At 28.3% G+C, this 22,484-nt stretch overlaps 1 protein-coding gene across 1 annotated transcript in view; it reads right to left on the bottom strand.

The window, feature by feature from the left end:
• Positions 1–19,829, bottom strand: part of l(2)34Fc (reeler domain-containing lethal (2) 34Fc) — a 35,002-nt gene extending 15,173 nt beyond the window's left edge. Inside the window, exon 1 of the mRNA XM_075357827.1 lies at positions 19,748–19,829. The gene's annotated coding sequence lies outside the window, so the exon portion shown is untranslated. The remainder of the gene's footprint in view (positions 1–19,747) is intronic.
• Positions 19,830–22,484: the final 2,655 nt, after the last annotated feature.

The following is a 22,484-nucleotide window of genomic DNA, read 5'->3' as shown; positions in this document are numbered from 1 at the left end:
AATGTAACAATTTTGTAATGTAACGGAAAACATAATAGTAAAATGCACAGCTAAATGCTTGTAGTAAAATAAATATCTGAACAACAAATTTCCGTAAACTGACAACTGTATGCTGAGCTGTAAATTTTACTGCACGCGGAAGAAAGACCACAAGGATAATGGACAGTAAACAAATCTCTATCATATGTTATATTGGTCTTTGAATTCCCGTATGCCTTTCATTTTTAAATTATATACACACGTATATAGTTACTCAGCAGCTGACAGTACTGTTGACTTACCTTGAAGCAAACTTCTGTGAATTCGTATTTGAAAGAATTTAACGGTGACTTACCTTGAAGCAAAGTTCTGTGAATTCATATTTGAAAGAATTTGACCGTAAACGATTTGGCAACTTAAGAATTTTTAATTAGGTAACAATGTAATGGCTGTTCGGAATAAGCCAATTAAGTTTTTTTAAATATGTTTGTGTGCTTATCTAGTCACTACTGATAGGCCAAATTGTAACAGATTATTAGCAAAGTAACTACGTATAATTAAGTAAATCGATTCGCTTTGTTACCTATAATTTTTAATATATGTTAGGTTTTTTCTTAAAAATTAATTTTTTACAGTTAACCATTAATAAGATTAATTATAGTGACTGAATTATAGTGATTATATAGTGACTGAAAATAGTAATGTTATAATTAACGTTTAAATCAATTAAATGTTAAGTAATTAACATTAATGGCAAGTAAATTTTATTAACGACATATATAATATTGCAATTCATCAACATTATATGGTTACCTGCCCTGAGGCAGTCCCTTGAACGAAGTCCTTCTCCATTTTCCTCTATTACCAGCTAAACTTTTAAGTTTCTAATAGCTCCCATTTCTTCTTAAATCGTTTACAATCAATAACAGTCCTTGTAATGTGTAAAATTATTAAATGAAAAAAAATTTATTCTTTTACTATAAAATATAAACATTAAAAAAACTTGTCTAACAAAACTAGGACGATTCTCATACATTGAGAGCGGGGTGCACTGATGCAGAAACACCGTTCGGTACTGCTTTTTGGGAGAAATAAAAAATTGTTCTTTCACATAAATTTTTTTTTAACTTAAAGCCTGGGATACGTTTTATTTTAACATTAAGTATCCATTGATAACACTTTTCTTAATGAATGATACTTCTTTAAATGGGCGCGACGAAGGACGCTGCTATTACCTCTCGAAAATGGTCCTTACTTTTAGATATTCGTAGGCAAACAGCAACAAAATAAGTCGCTAAAAATTTAATTCACGAAAATAGTTAAACATTTGACAAGAAAAAGGTAAGTTTTGCTTCTAAGGTATGTTTACATATGTAAACATCGAAATGAATTTGCATTTTTCGTAACATTGTCTTGTAGCCAGCCGTCTGTGTCTGTGGACCGTATTCTTGCCGTTTGCTGTAATAAAAACTCAAATGTCCCGTTTCTGGAGAATTTACGATTGTACCCCAGACAGAATAAAATAAACAAATCCGATGATAAAATCGTAAAAATAAAAAAAAAATAGGAAATAATCTTTAAAAATATTTTGTTAACGATTATGATCTTTACTTACTGCTATTTAATATTAGGTAGATTTCATAAGAAAGCTACCTATTGTAATGGATACAATGATTCGACTTCCGAAAATTTCGACATATCTTCGCGTTTCAATCCCCCAGACCCCAAAAACCATCGTCAGTTCAAACGTTTATATATATATATATATATACAACACACACGAGTTTATGTATATGATTTTCACTTTCTTGTGGACGCGGTAACTGCCGTAACTTTGCGTCAATCACTTTCAAATTGATACATAAAATATAACAACCCAAATTCTCGGTCGAATTAGTTATTGGGCGTAAAATCGGACCATGGGGGTAGAAATGGGAGGGCTTTTTCGAAAAAAACAAAATATCGCTTTAACTTTCTTATTAAGTAAAATATCGAATTCGTTTAAAGTTCCTACTGTTCTTTGAATAAGGACCTAAAACATACCTAAATAAAGTTTTTTTGATATCACCAACCACTGGCCCAGGAGGTGGAAAAAATGGGGTTTCAAAAACAAAAAATCATATCTCCCTTAATAGGCACAGTATCGAATCGGTTTAAAGTAGTCGTTAGTCCTCTAAACATTACCTAAAACGTTTTTTTGAAACAATTTTTGATATGATCAACTCTTATGGTAAGGGATGACCAAAATGTTGCTGAAATTGTCAGAAGATGGGGTTATGCTAAACATGTGAAATTTTTTCACATGCAAACATTGACGTATTGAGTAAATTTGAAGTTTTGCTTAATTTTAAGGGGGAAATCTTTTTTATCCCCTACTTATCACCGGTGAAATCTACCTCCGCCTTCCGGCGTGCCGAAAGGGATTTTTTAAATGGTCATAATCTTTTATAAAGATTTTAATTAATCTGTCGGACAAGTATAATGCCTCTGTAACTTAATATTTATTTTATTATTTTAATATTTTTATGAAGTATTTTAATTTTGATTAATGGTCATAATTAAACTCTATATCATGAAAACGTGGTGTTTATAAATCTTCTAATTTTGGATGAGTACAAACACCTCTAAAATTAGTTTAATTTTTTTTCAGAATTGTTTTCAGTATAATATGATTTTGAATTATAATTTTACAAAACCAAAAATTAAAACTTCCATTAGAATTTATAAAAAATTCTTGCGCAAAACCGCGCAAGAAGACCGACTTTTCAATAATTTAATTTTGCTTAACATTGCTAACAGTAGATACCGCAGATAAAGAAACGTCAACGTTCCATCTTGCAGTATGATAACGAACCACGCATTTATCTTACCTCGCTCAAATTTTTTCAGCCTTAAATTGAGCGTAACTCAAGAACTTCTCGACCAATCTTCATTAAATTTTCACATGCACTATATCAGATACACTACTACAGAATTTCTAAATTTCAATGAAATTGATGTAGTAGTTTTGGAGATTTACTAGCCACAAAATTTTATACATAGACATATATATATATATATATAAGAAAATCCCAATTTAAGTATGAGTAAATGGTGTCTTCACACTCCTCATACCTCAAAACGTAAAGAAAATTCATTTTCATCCCCTATTCTCATTATGGGACCGAATATTCCTACTACGAGTACTTTTCTTGGAAAAGTCGGTAAAAAATTAGTTGCATATGATCCAGAATTCCCTTTGGTTAGTCTGCAGTACGAATAATTCATATCTATGCCCGTGTGTTTCAGATTAAGATTTTTTTAATAGGTTATTATACCAAGAAACTCGGAAGAATATCTATAGGAAGTCCCTGCGATAAATTTTTCTTTTCTAAAATGTTAGCGTATAACGTGAAACATTTTTAATGGAAAATAACTGTTTTTTTTATAATTTTATGAAAACTGCCGAACGGTTCTTAAGTGTTAAAACTAAGAAAAAAAATTAAATTTAAAAAACTGGTAACTTAGCAGCTGCAACAGCGTTTTCACTAAATGGATTTAGTACTCATCCCTTTGAGAAATCATTTTTATGTTCCGGGAAATACTCCGCCAACTGAAATTTTAGCTCAAGTAAATGCATCTTCATGCTATCCAAACTGTGGTAAATAATAGTATCTTCTTCATCCAAATTTTTTTCATTGTAATCGGAAGTAAGTGGAAACATAAAAAAATTCTTTGAAAACGATTAATCAAATATCAAGCTTCTTAATGAAAGTATGAACTTTATCTGTCATTAATAAAATGTTTTTTTTCAATTGGGTTGTGGTTGGGGAGTCGCAAAATATTCATTATATATATTTTTTTTTTACTTTTTTGGGGTTTGTGGAGCTAAAAAGGTTGAGAATCACTGGTCTAGGAGATTAACTGCCTAAAGTTCATGTGACTGTCTAATCGCTGTCTTTAACTTCTAAAATGACCGTTTGGTCTTGTCACGGAACATAAGGCAATTCAAGATAATCATGAATTTTCTAATTCCGAGCGAACCACGGTGTCACTGCAATGGATCTCGCCAACTTTGTTCTAAAAACGTATAATCTCAATGTTACTTTTGCACGTCGTGCCCCGTAGCTGTATGACATTTGTCCAAACCATTTTTGTAATCATTTTGTTACACAAAATGATTACAAAAGTGGTCGATTTCAACGGAAATAACCATTTTGACTAGTTTCGTCGTGACGTCTGTACGTATGTATGTATAAATGTACGAACGTACCGTATGTATCTCGCATAACTCAAAAAAGACTAGCCATAGGATATTGAAATTTTGGATTTAGGATTATTATTATTAACACCTACTTGAAAATCAAAAAATATGGATTTTGGACATTTTCTTAAGTGCAGTAATAAACTCTCATTGAGAGCTTTTCAATGATATATCATAAGTGGAACTTATTTTCATTGGTTCCAGAGTTATAGCCAAATAACATTTTAATTAATGAAATATTTCGTTTCTTACAAGGAGAGAAGGCACATCGGTTCGAATCCGACTTCACATAAACTTTTTTTTAAAAATATATTGATTTATTAATAATTATGATTAGCCTCTGATTGTAAAAAGTTTATTAAAAATAATAATTCAATAATAACAATAACAAATATGAAAAAAAATCAGAAGTTATTAGTGAAATAAAATTTTATGTACTTTTCATTTTACTTCAAAAAATTTTAGAGGTTAATAATTATTAATAAATCAATATATTTTTTAAAAAAAGTTAAAAAAATATATTTGAAGTCGGATTCGAACCGATGTGTGTGCGTGGTTACGGTCCAACACGTTCTCACTTACACCACATTATTACTTGAGAATCTGAAACAAAATTAATATATAAACTAATATAAAATTCTGATACAGACCCCACAAAAAAATGAGATGCATGTGGTGACTACCACAATCCAATTGTGTAACTGTCCACTTTATTAAAGAATTGGAGGATCGTATCTCACTTTCAAATGAAATAAGTTTAAATGAAGTACAGCAAAAAAATGGGTATATGTAATTTAATAGGCGTACAAGGAAGTCTTGAAGTTATGTGGTGTCCACATCTGATTTGATAGTTTGATAATCCACATCTGATTTGATTTTTTGATAGTCAAATTCCTATACAAATTTCCTATTACGCCTTGGGTAATTCCTGTATAGGAATTACAGTGTTACCCAGTGCTTATAATAATCTATAATTAAAATATTACTATATAAATAATACGTTCTGATTAAAACAGAAAATCTAATCACGTTACAATGAGTTCTACTATTTGTCATAAAGTTGTAGCATGATGGTGAATTCACTAATCGTATGTTAAGATTTAATTATTCTTTTCTTGGTTAGTTACACCTTAACCTTTGGTAGCAATACAAGGTAAACTTGATTGTTAAAAATTTAGATTATTATATTTATTTATAAGCACGAAACTTTAATGAGTATTTAATAATATTTATTGCCAGTGGTAATAACCTGTGTGTAGCACAGAATTAAATAAATAACATAAAAAATCAATGTACATTTATAAATTAATACTATATCAATTTAGTCACTTGATAACGAAATAAGGAATAGTTTATTTCCCGAAGTGAAAGGTTGATTTCTTTCACAAAGCGTATTTCACGGTCACAGTTAGAATACATGAAGTCTGCCAGTTTTTATTATTTCACGTTCTGTTGTTAGATTTATTTGAAGTTTTTTTTATATCGAAGTCCAAGGATTTTTATCCGAACTTATATCTCGTGCTATCTAACAATTACGAGCCGGTTAATAATGTATTATTACTGTTACAGTAAGCCTATTAGTGTAACTTAAACAATTTTTTACAGCCTTCTTAAATATTAATGATACATCTGTCAATAGATTATTCTCTATTAAAATATAATTTAAAGTAATTAATTAGAAGGAGAGAAAACATTTGTTGTGTATTCAACAAGTACTGTGCTTAATTAATGAATAAAATTTAATAATAATAACGGTTCTTATAAACATGTTTTTTTTTTTATTTCGAGACACACCTGTCACAAATACCTCTATTAACTTGTCCACGCCTACTTAGCGTCGTAAAACCGTTTGCTAATTGTTATATAACCTGGAGTTTCAATTAAATACTACTTCCAGTATTTACGTGTATATTAATATAAAAAAAAATTCTAAAAATTCAGCCTATGAAAATTATGTAACAGTGTAATTTCTACGAGTAATTCCTTCTACTTATGATCACTTTTGGTATTTTTTATTTTTACAAACATAATTAGTTCATAAATCTCTGCAAGAACAATTTATTGTTTTACAATCAAAATATTATATCTTTCTTTATTGTAAACCGAAGTAAATATTTTCTCCAACACGTAGGCGCATCTTACCTCCCTTTTAAAAATTTAATAGTTACTACAATACGTAATTGCTTTGTTGTCGAGCTAAAAATGTAAGCAAAGTTTCTTTAATGTACTAGTGGGAGAAACTGAGTTTCAAATTTCGATAGTAATATTTTATACTTATAATGTAACAAACAAAACGTTCTGTTTAATAGCATAGCTACTGATAGAATATTTTGTGTGATTATTTGAAATGAATTTAAACGTAATAGATATAAACCACTTTAAAAATCAATTTAAAAAACTTCATAATATTTAAAAACTTTTCCCCCGACTAATCGCTGATTCATGTGACATTCTGGAAGTCTCCAGATATATAGCTTATTCATTTGCCTGTAGCTTATAGTCATTCATGTATAGTCAGGGCGTTAATTAGAACCCGACAACAAAATTTTAGCTGATACTATCGAGGATCCTTTGATACAGTATTGTGTGAAAAAACAAATCTAAATTTTAGAAAAATCCTAAGGACACATCACTTGTCCTTTTGTAAGTTTTGAAAATAATATTAAATTAAAATAACCACAATTATTTGTGATTAAATAAACAATTCCTCAAATGTAGAACAAACGTTGTACGATACACTACTTCCAACAAAAAAACAAAAATGGATCATTACTTCTCACAACTTTTCTTATTGCTATAACGGATGTGAATCATTTAATAAATATAAATATCACAATCGATTTGCTTCCTCTGAGTTTAATAATGTTCATTTATACAACCAATTCATAAGGTAAAGAGAGCGAAAGTATCATTTTCAGAAGTGAGTAACTTCTGCATTTCTCTGGGATTGGCTTGCTAATATGAAATAATTCCTCTCAATGAAACGATAAAAGACAAAAAAACGGGAAATCATTCCTCAATTTTATTGATTATCCGGTATATTATGCTTATATTCTCAGTCCCAAAATATAATTTATTCTCAAATATTAAAATATGTTTTAAAGGTCCGTTATAAATACAGTACGATCACGATCACAAATTGTTATTTACTTTTTTATTCACCAGTACATTTATTATTTTTTATTTATACGATAACAACAGGTTTACATCCACTTTTTATTACCGATAGATGATAAATTAATTTTTTAGCGTGCGAAAAATGTCATGCCTGACCGGGATTCCAACCCAAGACCTCCGGATGAAAGGCATGATGCTATCACTCCACCACAGAAATAGGCAAAATAAATAAACATAAAATGATATTTTCACTATCAATAATAATTTGATATAAATTTTTCTACAATGTTTTTGTTTTTTCTTTGAGGATCGTTTCATAATTTAAAAATCAACCTTTTAGGAAGAATTTAAAACCGAGCAAAATGATAATTATAAATTCTGGAGTAACTTTAAAAAATGGGGACAAATATTAGAAAAAGGATCTTTAAATTACATTAACGATGTTAACTTTGAAAGATATTGAAAACATTATTTTATGAATATTTATTTTAGTTCTCGAAATAAATAATTAGGCTATGTATTCGTTCAAAATTATGAACAATGGAATTAGAAAAAATGGATTACGTTTGAAATTTAAGTAAGCAATCGTGTATGAGAAAGCACATTATTCATATATCTTCTAAATAAATAAAAAAGTTCATGTGATTTGATTTAAATCGCCAAACAAGCTTCAAGCTTATGTGGCGATATCATCAAACAAAAAAAAAGGTAAGTTTTATACTTTATTAACTTCTAGTATGTAAATTGCATTAAATACCTTATAATTTCTATATATTACATAATATTATTTCGTGTAGAGGTATCTAAATTAATACGAGTTGTCTTGTAACAATCCAAATGGAAACTATGTCGAGGTTTACCAGGACAACATCCCGTCTGCTACATGAAAATAAAAATTAAGCGCCGGTTAATTAGCAATTTTTTTTTATATACAAGACGAATTAAATACACGGTAAAAGATTTTAATGCATTTTTAAATACACTATGAAATTTTTTTAAATGTTTCAAATATTCTCGTTTGTATATAATATGGTGTACAAAATTGTATTATTTAGTTACATAAACTAATAATAATCAACTAGTAAAACAAGTTAAAAAGAGAGACTATTCTACAATTATGCCTCCTAGCTTAATTGTAATGAAATTATAATTGTTCCATAATTTAAGAAATATAATATTATAAATAAATTATCTTTAATTTCTTTCATTTTCAGTCGTCGTTAATTCACTTTTTTCATTAATGGTATTTGACATTAAAACAGATTTTATTTTTTCCCCTAAAAAACTACACAGCGTGTATCATGAAGTTATCCCGGAACTTTCATAACCTACTCTACTTGTGAAAATAATAATAATGGATAAAGTTCATTTGTCTTAAAATGCTTTGTTTCCGAGTTACGGCTAGTGTAAGATTTCGCTCGGATTTCAACTACCCCGGTGAAATGAGGTCGTATTGAAATTTTTAGGACGTTATTAAGGAGCAGAATTAGTGATTTCTTATGGATTTTGATCTGAAAATCGAATATAATAAGTCCCAGAATTGTATTTACAGTACCTTAGAGAAATCTGGGGTGAAAACGAATAAATTGGGGTAAACCCCCTATTTTTTTATGTTTGACATACAATAACATTATTAAATGGGTTTTTTGTTTTGTCTTCAGTCATTTGACTGGTTTGATGCAGCTCTCCAAGATTCCCTAACTAGCGCTAGTCGTTTCATTTCGGTATACCCCCTACATCCATCCTACATCCCTATTAAATGGGTAATAAACACATAAAACCTTTAAATAAAACTTGTAGAGAATTTGATTTTGAACAAAATAGTATAAGAGAAGATCAATAAAACAAAGAAAAATTAGAATTTTATTTAGAAACAGTTTATAATAAATTCCGTTTTCAACACATTTCTTAGCACGCTTTTTGATTTGCTTTCGTTTCTCTTTTTAGTTTTTTAGGGCTGTCCTTAAGTTGTTCAGCCGTATCCATTTAATGCGGACAATTAATTCCTCCCAAGAATGTATTTTTGTTTTGTATAAAATATTTTTCATCCATCCCCAGACGCAAAAATCTGAAGGTGTTGAATCAGGCGATCTTGTTGGCCAGGAGTGTAGTCCTCCACGACCTATCATCCATTTCTTAGGGAAATAATTGTTCTGGAAGTATATTTTACATCTAAGCGCTAGAGGAATATCTTCAAGTAGATGTGGTAATTCTTCTTGAAGAAAGTGGAAGTAGACCATTGTTGGATCTTAATACCATCTGCAAGTCTCTACCATTTTCGGGTCTAACACTTGATTTACAAAATCGATATTTATATATTTTATGCACTTGAGTAAACCTTAGATTAGTGTGTTTGAACGAACTTTATAGCTTACACCGTTATTTCATAATGAATATTACAAAATTTTAATTTTTGTAGCCATTTTGAGTGAATCCGAAGATTGCGGCCATTCGTGTATTTTTATAATCCTCTTACGATGGTTAATCCGAATCCAAAATCAAAATCTTAGACAAAAATTATTCACACATATGCACGTATACATACATATTAAATTCAATAACGAACTGTTTGTTCGTTGAAAATATGGCAAATATTGCATTACTGTCCCTGCTATGAATAATAAAAATTAAAAGAGTTTGAGCCAAAAACCAAAAAATAAAATACATATTTTTTTTAGAGGTGGGGAATAAATCTTAAGAAAAAATTTGTAAAAATATTCATACATAAGTTCAGCTTAACAAATTTCCATAAGTAAAGTTTTCTCTAAATCTAACACCTCTTCAAAAAAGGCTAAAATAAATCTTTTCTTTATTTCAAATCTTTTCTTTTAGTCCGAGGACTAAAATTTAAAAAAATTGTAGACATTTCTTGATAGCTGTATATATAAAGTATAAACTACAAAAAAAAATAGTTGAAAAATATTTAAACAGAAGGGAAAACAAAAAATATACATTTCGATTTTAAGAGGAGGGGTTAAAGGTTTGGATTTTTTTTTAAATAGTATTTTTTTATGCGTTGTAGGTAACCAATCTGCTTTAATAAAGTTTTTCTCTAAAATTCCTCTGAAGAAAATTGAGATTGTGGTTTATTCGCGATAAACCACATCCCCACCCCCTTCCTTAACGTAATTTGAAAAAAAATTTGATCAATGCCCATACGGGATGTTCCGGGACGTATTAGCCGAACTTCAGAAATTTATTTAGGACAACAAAATGAACAAAAACGTTCATATCGACGTAAGTCCTATTTTTCTTTGTTTTACTTCGGGACGCCATTTTGTGATTTTCAACAAAAAAATTATTTCTCAGGGAAGGGTAAACCTACTTTAATTAAATTTGGCAAATCTAAGACAATTCTTGTTCTACAATATAAAAAATTTTGATAACGTCACCTTCAAAAATTTCAAAATAGCAGCCATCTTAGTTTTTTAAATTTCAATATCTTTTTAATTATTCGTTTGATCAAATTTTTACTTTACAAGATTTATTAAGCATTTTATTTTGTTCAAAATGACACCTTATTTGTAAAAATCCGTTGACAAACAGTCGAGTTATTGCAGACAATTAACCCGGCAGTAATCTTCCGCACCGTAATACAAGCTGATAATTTTTTGCCTGTTGTTATTTCCTCTACTAAATGTAATAAAATTTATTAATAATAGTAAATTAATAAAAATTATCTGTGTTAATTTAATAAATTAATAAATAATGTGTTAAATTAATAAAAGGTTAATTGTCTATTTTCTGTAGAATAAAGATTTACAATCAGTTTCTCCTGATGAAACCACAATATATGTTAAAAAATATTTCATGAGAGAGAACAATCCAATGATGACCCCCCTTACACTAAGACAAACTGTAAAAGATTACAACAAGATTCCATGTTAATAAGCATATAAGTAAAACGTAAGATTCAATAAACATTCATTATGACAAAAGAACTTTCAACACTGGGTTCTGTAACTTGTCCAATCTATGGATCACATGTGCTCAATATATTTAGTACTCATGCGATGTCTTTTATCAAATAGAAGATAAACACAGGTAGATAAACGAACGAATGAAAACAGCATTCATGAAAAATATTCATATATGCTTAAAATATTCTTAAAAGTTTAATTTTCATGAAAGAATAAATAATATTATTTACAGTATTATTTATCTATTAAATACAAAATTAAATGGAAATTTGGTAGGGCGTATTTTTAAGAAACTTTTTATGTTATTGTTTATATACGTATAGAACTTACCAGCATAAATTTTCAGTAACTGAAGAAGGAATAAAGAAGGGGAAAAAGGTAATATTTCCGTATACATTGAAAAAAATACTAACTGAAGGACAAGACAATAAATTTAAATTAGATATGATTTGTTTATAAATACTACGGTATAAAAATTAGTGCTAAACGTTTATTAAATAAATAATAAAAAATGAAAGTTCTACCTTGCTATAATATCATCGTTCTTGCCTATATTTTAAAGATAATTGATTACATAAATTTTATCTGTTAATATCTTTATTCATTTTCCAAAATTTTAAAACCATTCATCCCAATTACAATTTGATAGCTGATCTTGTTCAGGTTCAACTTATGAGAGTGCCATTGATTTAACCCTAAAAACGCTTCTTTTTTTAAACAATATATTTTTACAGTAATAACAGAAAACAAATTGAAAGCTACTTCTTACGAGTATGTGAGTTTTTTATTATATTTTTTTTTTAAGTAAAAAGAAACCTAACCGTGTTATCTGTTATGTGTTTAATGTCAAATAATTATAGATTGGTGTTTATATTCGTAATTTTAATAATAAATTATTATTATTGTAATAATAAGAAAAATTTAGCGTTTTTAAACAAGAAATATTATTCTCCGGAACGAAATCAAGAGTCAAGAACCAAGGTTAATTGAATAGAATACCCATAATTTTTTTATATTTTATTTTAATAATATTCGAACTGATGATAATTTGATAATTCTTGGCAATTTAAAGCTGTAATTTATTACGATGATTTTTTTTTTTATTAAACATTGCTGAAATAATGACCTTAAAAAATTACTACATATTTTTATATAATTTCTTTCTTTATTTCGGTTTATGAAAATAATAAAATAATTTAGGATAGGAAACAATTAACTTTGGTGTATGATATATTATCTTTGTTTAAGTTAAAAACAGTAATATTGTTGTGCGAAACAACCTTGGTTATTTTAAACAATATATTACAAATTATCTCCGTGAAAGGAACAATTCCAAATGCTCCCTCAATGCTAGAAATTGTATAGAATAGAATGGCAATTAATATTTCATCAGTTAATAAGAATTAACATTTATTTGTAAAAAAAATATATATATATATCTTATATGAATATTGAATTTGTTTAACTTAATTACGGTCTGAACTAGACAGAAAAAATCTAAATAATAATAATTATATTAGATGATAAATATGAGTATATATATATATATACATTATATGATATTATAATATAATATCATATAATAATAAATAATCTGAAAATATAATAAATTAGACAAAGTAATTTTTTCGATTAATTTCAAAGTTAATTCTAAATTTTACTTAAATGTTCAATTTTTAATCAGGGTAAAATAACTTTTGAAGTACATGTTACTTCTAAATTTAAATAAATTTATTACGCCATCTATTAAACGTGATACTGCTTTCACTTCATCTTTCTTTCGGAAAGTTATAAATTTTAATCCCACGTTTGGCATTTTATTCTATTTTTATAAAAAATTAAAAAAAAGTATTTTATCGTATAAAATAGTTAGATTTTGATTTCTGTCCTATTTTTGGAATTTTAAACACTTTTCTTAAATATTAACATATCGATATAATTTAGAGAGGATACTTCCGGAGTATACCTCCGGGACCACCGTTAGATATTGCTTCAGAGGATGTGATGAATGTCAATTTTTGTAGTGTGTGAAATGCCATGTTTGACCGGGATCCGAAGTCGGGACCTCCAGATGAAAGGCCGAGACGCTACTACTCGCATCACGGAGGCCGGTTAGAAAGGATACTTTCAATTATGTTTAGCCTCCGGAACTCCGTAAGGTACTTCAGAGTAATTAGAGGTATTATTTCAGAGTAATTAAGGTAATACTTCAGAGTTGAATTAGGATGATATGTGTGAATGTAAATGAAGTGTAGTCTTGTACAGTCTCAGGTAGACCATTCCTGAGATGTGTGGTTAATTGTAACCCAACCACCAAAGAACACCGGTATTTACGATCTGGTAGAGAGGATACTTAACATAATTAAACATAACTCGTCTCAAAGAAGTTAGGAAAACGCAAATTTGTCTAAAAATATATATTAAATGCAAATTATATTTTACATTATACATAAACATTTAAAAAATAAATTAAATTTAATAAATTTTTAATTATTTTTATTCTTACTTATGTGTCGCCTCACAATTTAAATGCTAGGAAATCTACTTATAAGATAGTATTAGTAACGTATTAAAAACTGTAGTTGTTTACAATGAATACTAAACGTCATGTATTAATATTTAGGCTACGCAATTTGGAAATTATTTTGAATAAGTAATCAAACTTTATGTAATGCCTTTTGCACTGTACTTTTTAAAATTTCAAGCAAAAATTGCCGGTTGATTTCATTTTATTAATGAAATTTGACATCGGAAAACGAAAAAATCTAAAGAAAACTAATTTTTTTTACTGAATTCAACAACATACGAATTTACACCGATGAAATAAGCAAAACAATTCTATGCCCTATTTACTGCCTAATTACTAATTAATTAGCTATTCGTTGACTAAGATAACTGTTACTTGGAAAATAACCGATAAATAGAAACGCTTGGTCCAAACGTTCCAAATTTCGCAACGACAATAAAAAAAAAGTTGATATTAGATATTAAGCAGTTAGTAGAACACAATTTTAGAATTTTTTCAGCGTTACACAAGTGATTTAAATCGAGAAAGATCAGAATGTAATTTAAAAAAAGATACTTTTTTTGACTGATTTCAATAATTAAGTGTAATTGTTTAGATTGAAAGAAAGGTAAGCGGGTTATAAAAGAAGAAGGGGTAGATTTTCACCCCTATTATGAAACGAATTATTAGATTCAAACTTATCGACATTGATATAACTAGAATGCAGTACAATTGCGTATTGCATCAAAGAAATTTTTCTGTTGCATACGAGGGTTGTCTGAAAGGTTTTGAGCCTTAACATGAAGATGGCAGCACTCGTTAACAAAAGTTAGGGAATGTGTTGGAGCATGCGTTGGAAGGCACTCACTAAAATTTCAGCCATTTTAGACGCTCAGTTGTTTGATAATCGTTTGAATAACTTATTGTAAGTGTTTTTGTGAAAATGGGAAAAATCGAATATCGTGCCGTGATTAACTTGCACTTGAAAGGCAATACGCCTAGCAAATTTAAAACCGAGTTGGACGCTGTTTACGGGGACTGTCCCATCATTTACCAGAGTGAAAAGATGGGCAGCTTAATTTAAACATGGTCGTACCAGCTTGGTTGATGATGAGTGTTTGGGACGGCCAAAAACTCCAACCACCATCGGTATCATCGAAAAAGTTCACCAAATGGTACTGAACGACCGACGAATTAAGTTCAGAGAAATAGCAGAGGCTATGGGCATATCGAAAGAACGTGTTTGTCATATATTAACTGAAGAATTGGATTTGCGTAAGCTATCCGCGCGTTGATTGCCGCGTTTGCTCACTTTGAACCAAAAACGCATTCGAATGAACATTTCCAATGCCCTATTGGAGCGGTTTAAGCTAAACAAGTCAGATTTATTGCGTCGATTCATAACTGTGGATGAAACGTGGATCCACTAATACACTCCTGAGACGAAACAACAATCAAAAAAGTGGACTGCAAAGGGTGAACCTGCTCCGAAAAAGGCGAAAACGGTTCCATCGGCCGGGAAGATGATGGAGTTTGTTTTTTCGGATTGTAACGAAATTTTGTCTATCGATTATCTTCAAAAAGGTAACACAATAACGGGACAGTATTACGCATCATTACTTGACAAGCTGAAGGGAGAAATTGCAAAAAAAAACGACCACATTTGAAGAAGAAGAAAGTGCTTTTTCACTAGGACAATGCGCCTGCTCACACTTCGACGGTCGCCATGGCTAAAATTCACGAATTGCACTTTAAATTGGTTGACCGCTCACTGTATTAACCAGATCTGGCCCCAAATGACTTTTTCTTATTTTCCTAACCTTAAAGTTTCGCTTGGAAAAAATAAATTTTCATCAGACAAGGAGGTTATCGCGTAAGTAAACGCCTATTTTGTGGAGAAAGACGCCAGTTACTATTTGGAAGGGTTAAAGAGGTTAGAGCATCGCTGGAAAAAGTGTATCGACTTGAAGGGAGACTTTGTTGAAAAATAAAACTAAGTTTTGACAGAAAAAATACGTCTTTCTATGTTAGGCTCAATACTTTTCAGACAACCCTCGTATATATAAGTATTTTTAGTAGCTTTTTAAAAGCAAACCATATAAGTTTTAAATCGCCTATTGTACTTTAAAAGTATTTTGTTTACTCCCGAAAAAAAATTACCAAATTTTTTAAAATGAAAAAAACTAATAATAACTATTACTAAATGAGGAAATTAAATGACATACTTCCTTTAGTTTATGTGTTTAGATAGAGATTTACCTGCCTCAGATAGACTCTAATTTAACATTATTTTAAACCATCACAATTTTAGTTTAATATAACTCAAATAATTATATTTGGTAGGTTTCGTAGTTTAATTAATATAATGTATAATTCCTAAAATTTAATTAATATGATAAACAGAAGAAAGAATATTAGGTTGTTATATTATTTATTACTGTTAATAATATGGCAATAGATTTAAAATAAGATAACAAGTTAATCTACAGAAAAAAAATTATCATAACACATTATCTATCATATGTATTATGTCAGTAATAGCTGTATTATAATTCACTTAAAATGTTACTTTTATACTTTTCTCATTGTTAAATGAGATAGGAACTTAAAAATAAGACGAAGTTTACTTCAAACGAGAAAAAATGAAGAAATAATGACTTTTAGTAAAAAAAATTAATAAAAAATGGATTTATTAACATAAACGTGAAATACTTGTATTTTGGAGTTCTTTTTATGTTTTTCGAAGAATGAAAAAGTTTTATTAACGATAGATTTTAAATATAAGTTACGCTGGAACTTGTTATTAGCAAGAAAACTGGTTGGTTCTTTACAATTTAATACGATAATGGGGTTAAATAAGTAGGATTAATGTTAGGCTGGATTCACTTTCTCTCGATTGTATAATATTTTTTGAGTGGATAATCAATGTATATAACTAATAGCAAACGCTTTTATTTTAAATCAGCATCTATAGTGCGATCCAGAATAGTAACCGAACTTATCGAAAAATAATTAATACATTACGAAACTTAAGACGCTGATGGTATTTTGAAAATTAATTCAGTCGTTATTAAAATAGTTTTCATTTTTTAAATGTCTTAAGTTGAAGAAAATAAAGTTACTTTAACAAAGTTTTCTCGTTCTCTTTATTCATTGCGATGACATATTTTTTCTTAACTTGTTTTAATTTTATATTCAGGATATTTATCGATATCCTGAAGACATAATTCTATGCAGACCAACAACTGTTAGTATATATGATTTATCCTCGTGATCACACGAGGAAAAAACCATGTCCCGTATGATAAGTAAATTACCTAGCATAAGACGATGATAACGATTTGACAAAAGAACGACTATGAAAACCACACAACCTAAATAAAAATTCGTGAGAGTCGTATGACAATCCGGAAGTGTCAAATAATCTGATACTGTTTTGTTCAGTGAGAACTTGTACATAAATGTAGTGTGTAAAGCTAATTATATCCCGCTAATAGTTGGTGGCTTGAAGAAAGAACAGACACACTTATAGCGTAACAAATTATTACTATTACACCGGTAGGCAGTCGTTTAACGATTTCGTTATTCCAACTCGAAGAATTTTTTTTTAAAGAATTTCCCCATAGGTTCAAGCCCAAAACGACATTCTAATGTAACCACCACACTGACTGGTTAATGATGCAATATTACCATTTATTTTTTTTTAGAAATACCGGAAAATCTTATCGTTTTGATATCAAAGACGATTAGAATGTAACATATGTTTTTATTTCTCTCAGTGTTTTGTGATCGACTCTCGTTAACATTTTATTAAAAATTATTTTAAGTGAAATTAACTATTTTTGTTGAGTTTTCTTGTTCGTTTTAATTCGCAAATTTTTCTCGTAAACCTCCAAGAAAAATGCACCCAATTTTTCAAAAGTAAAATCATTTTAAAAACAAATACATAATTCTTTTATTTACATTATATGTTAATATATCTATATTATATTTTATTTAACGGAAGGAATATTTTATTTTTATTTAAAGGGGTTTATCCTAAAATAGGTCTAGTGAAAGATCACTTATGGATTACATTACTACTGCAGTCACTTTTTTAATTCATTATATCATGATTAAATTTAATTTTAAACAAGAGATTAAAATTGAATGACTTTCTAATTGCTTAGAATTTTGTTACCAGAATGTATTTTTGGAGTGATCGAAAATTTAATTTTTGCATGGTTAGGGAAGTCCTTCTAACATTATATTTATATTAGAATATTATCTGTGTTATGTTTGCTCATTAGTTAATTTTTTTGTTATCTAATTTAATTTCATACCAGTTCAAGTATGTTGAGATCGTGGTTTGAACACCATAACACGCAAACTTTTGAATTTATTAATAGCTTTCTATTATCCCTAGCATATAAATTTAATCACTGCATATAAAAGTCACGACTTCACACAATTAATGTTACTAAGTACCGTCAAAAAAATAAAATTTAAAAAATGAATACATACGACAAGATTAAATATTCTTTTATAGTACATATTAAATAATTTTCCTTTCATAATAAATTTAAAACAGATTCAAAATAACTCTAATGAAAAATTAGCTAAAAATAACAACGAAAGATTTACAGGAAGCTAAAGTCCACAATCTTCTAAAGAAAGTAACTCGTTTTTAATTTCTTTACAGAAATTAATAACGAGTATAACGAAGAGTAAAAACTCTTCGTCATACATATTTTACGATTCAAATTACGTGAGAAAGGGATTTTTTACTATAAATAAGCATATTTACTTTAATCAGCTCAATTCATTTGAGCTGAAAAACTGAAAAACATAGCAAAGATCTTTTTCATAATCTATCTTAACAAAACTTTTGCCGTCTATTTTTATCAGAAATTAATAATATTTTTTTTCAATATTTCATCATCCATTTTTTAAGTAGCATTAAACACTCATTAACTTTTATCCCTACTACGTGTATATAATCTGTATCGTAAAAAAAAAATAATTGTTTTGGTGCAAAACTTTGGAACATTTTAGGTCATATTCGGAGTTGCGTTAGGAAATGAAGCAAACGCTAACAAAATTATTTTTATATTTACAGATAATATACATATCAGTTAAAGTTTCCCATAATAACAATAAATATACTATTACTTTAATAATAAAATATAAAAGTAAATTTATTCATAAATAAATTTTTGTGTGAATACAATATGAATAATTAGTGAATATATGAATTAATTGAATTATATAGTAAATGTATTATATATTTATATTTGTCTTGTAGAGATAATACTTTACAATATAGTTACAATTATTTTATGTAGGTAATATTTTTTAAATCAAAACTCATTTAACCAGGATGTTAACGAATGTGATTTTATTATAAATCAATTACTTATAGAGTATGAGATTATATATCTGAATGATATTTTTTATATGAAAGAATAGTTCGAATATATATATATATATATATATATATATATATATATGTGGAATATTTTATTAGTGACAATTATTTATTTTTTTCATTATTATTAAAAAATACACATTTGGAATGACCATCTATAAAAAGTTTAACTATTTAAAAATTTAAGTCTTTAACCTTCAGTTTCACCGGTAATAATTAAGTTATTGAAACTACGTTAAACATGTGAAAGAAAATGTACTTTATTTTGAGATCAGCAGTTCATTTCTTTCTAACGCATTTTAAACGAAAATAAAATTATTAAATAATGAACAAATATTATTTATTTTTAAATTACGTGCATTTAAATATATTTTATTAAGAATCATTGAAAAATTTTACAACTTATAAAAACTAATGCATTTTTATCGCTTTTAAAGATGATACAGATATAGTTATCATTTTATTAATTAAACTGAACCAAATTATTTAAATTTTTATCGTACTATAAATAAAAATAAACTTTAGAACAAAAAAATAATTATGTTATGTTTTACGTAAAGCAATATTTTACTTACAAAAACAATGTTGTTCACGCAGTAGAATTATCAATACAAGTAAGGCTCGACTGAGACTCTTAGTTATATTGCAATTCTTAGCCGGAATCTGATTGGTTATAGACCTTTCAACTTTCAAGAAGGGGTTAAACATCTACTATCAAATCTACAACGTCATCTACATGTATCCCTTCCGCAGAAATACAGTTTACACTGTAATACCATCTATGTCACGAGATCCTTGATTTACAGGTAATTATTCTTACTATCAAGGTGTTACACACAAAACAAGAAAGAAGAAAAATTGTTAAAATGTTATTTTATGTTTTTGAATAGGAAATCATATGTTATAATTATAACTGTCAAATAACTTATTTTTTAGACCTTCTGTTTACGTACATCATGTCCTAATAATACTTTTAAAACATGCAGAGCCCTTCATACGTATTAATTTAAATTTTGTTTTATTATTATTTATTTTTTTTTAGAGATCCCTGGTGGTTTCTTCCCATAACATTAGTGGAAGATGTTTTAAACGAAAATTATATTACTAACTAGAGGAATTACAGGTATTGTTGGTATTGGTTGGTTGTTATCATCATTATTTACTATTCATTTATTCATGATGTCAAATTATTCTGATATTCAACGTATACTCTCACGAGAAAATAAAATAAAATTTGTTGAGAAATTAGAATTACAGGAATAATTCATTTATCCTCAATCCAGATAACTACGTTACCTAGAACATGTTATATTCCATATTAACCGTTTATGTTCGTTAGTACTTACTGTACATAATGATGTTTTTTTTTTGCAGATTTCTATTTTTAATTAACACGTTCCTTATTTCCTAGTCTTTTTTGTGAACGGCTTTTTTTATGCGGATGACGTTTTAATTCTTTTTTTGTTAGATTATTTTCGCATATTAAATAAATTAAACCACTAATATTAAATTTAAAAATAAAAAAATATCACACCGATTTCAAAAGACAAACTAAAAATAATAAAATATTAATGATACTACTTAATTTATCTTTTATATTTCAATATTTTGAAATCGGTATCGAATTAAGAGTTCGGCTTTGTTTTAAAGAAAACGTTGAAAATTAAAAAAACTATTGAAAAATATTTTTAAATTTTAGTGAGTTTTATTACTCTGTTTTACTTTTTTTTAGATAGTTTATTTCCAAATTATTAGAGGTATGACTATATAAAAAAAACATAAATTTTTTTATGTTTTTTGAATAAAAAAAGCTGCCAATGTATTGTATGACTTTCCCAGCTAATTTTTTTTTTAGTAATAAAAATTAAAAGAGTTAGAGCCAAGAACAAAAAACCAGAATCTATGTGTTTAAGAGTTGGGAAATAAAGTTTAATAAACGTTTTCAAAAATATTCATGTACTGTATAAGTTAAACTTAAATTTTAAAGTGAAGTTTTCTCTAAATCTTACCCCCCCTTCAATAGAGGCTAAAATAACAAAAAGGAAAATTTCAAAAAATATTTCTGCATTTTAGGTCCGGTGTCTATAATTTTAAAAAACTAGAAATTTGATAGCTCTATAATGTATAATAAAGTTCTTCCGGGAAATGCTTCGTTTACGAGTCACGGCTAATGAAGAATTTCGCTCAGATTTCAGGTATCTCGGTGAAATAATGAGGTAGTACTGAAATATTTTGTGATTTCCTGCGGTTTTTGACCTAAAAAATCAAATAAATAGGTCCCAGAACCGTGCTGTAGTTTTTCAGAAATCTGGGGTGAAAACCCATAAATTGGGGTAAAAACCCTGTTTTCTTGTTTTTTTTTTGGTTTGACTTATAATTTGCAGAAAAATACTTATTTAATGTAAGCAAAAATCAGATTCTTTTTTGAAGATGTGAAAAATTTGTAAAAACTATTCTACTGTTAAAAAATTAAAAAAAAAAAAAAACAGGAAATTACATAATTGTAGAATAAAAATAAATAAATAAAAACCTTAGATAATTTTTATGACTTAGCATACTTAGATAATTAATAATAGCAGAAATACAATAAATTATTTATTAATGACAAAATACAATAAATTATTATTTATTAACCACAGAGATACGATGAATTATTTGAAAAATTATTTAAAATTTGGAAATAAAGTAACAACAGCGGACCAGCAATGCGCAGTACTGTGTATTATTGTTTAAATCATCCTGTAAGATACATTAAGTATATCGGGTACTGTGAACTGTGCTATCGTTAGTGAAGGTTTTGAATGAATTTTAGTTTGAACGTGATCGGTTTGCCATTGAAGTAATGCCGTACTTATTTACAACAAAGGAATACGCTGATATCGTATTCATTTCGAATATGTGAAATGGTAATGCTAGCTGCTGCGGTAGAATATGAAATACGGTTTCCGAATCACAAGATTCCAGATCCCAAAATAATTAACGCGACTTTTCGCAATCTTCGGGAAACATGTTCACTACATAGCATTCGTACCAGTACGAACAATCTGTCCATCACAATGCTGTTATTAAAGAAATTACTATCGATGTAGTTCAGCGTAGTCACAAACACACGTCAGTACACGATGAAGTATGACGTCAGTACACGATGTCTTTCTAAGCGGATCGGAGTTTCGGATTCGATGGTTTGGAGTATAAGTATCGGAATAAATTGGTTATAAACCAATTTATAAGGATAAAACATGTTTTATGCTTGTAAATAAGGAGTTCAACATCTACACCCAGTAGACAGTCCGCTTCGCTTGGAGTTCTGCA

This window comes from Lycorma delicatula, chromosome 2 (genome assembly GCF_047948215.1).
Source record: "Lycorma delicatula isolate Av1 chromosome 2, ASM4794821v1, whole genome shotgun sequence".
Classification (NCBI taxonomy): Eukaryota; Metazoa; Arthropoda; class Insecta; order Hemiptera; family Fulgoridae; genus Lycorma; species Lycorma delicatula.
Note: the sequence above shows the minus strand (reverse complement) of the source record. Positions and strands in the feature narration are given on the sequence as shown.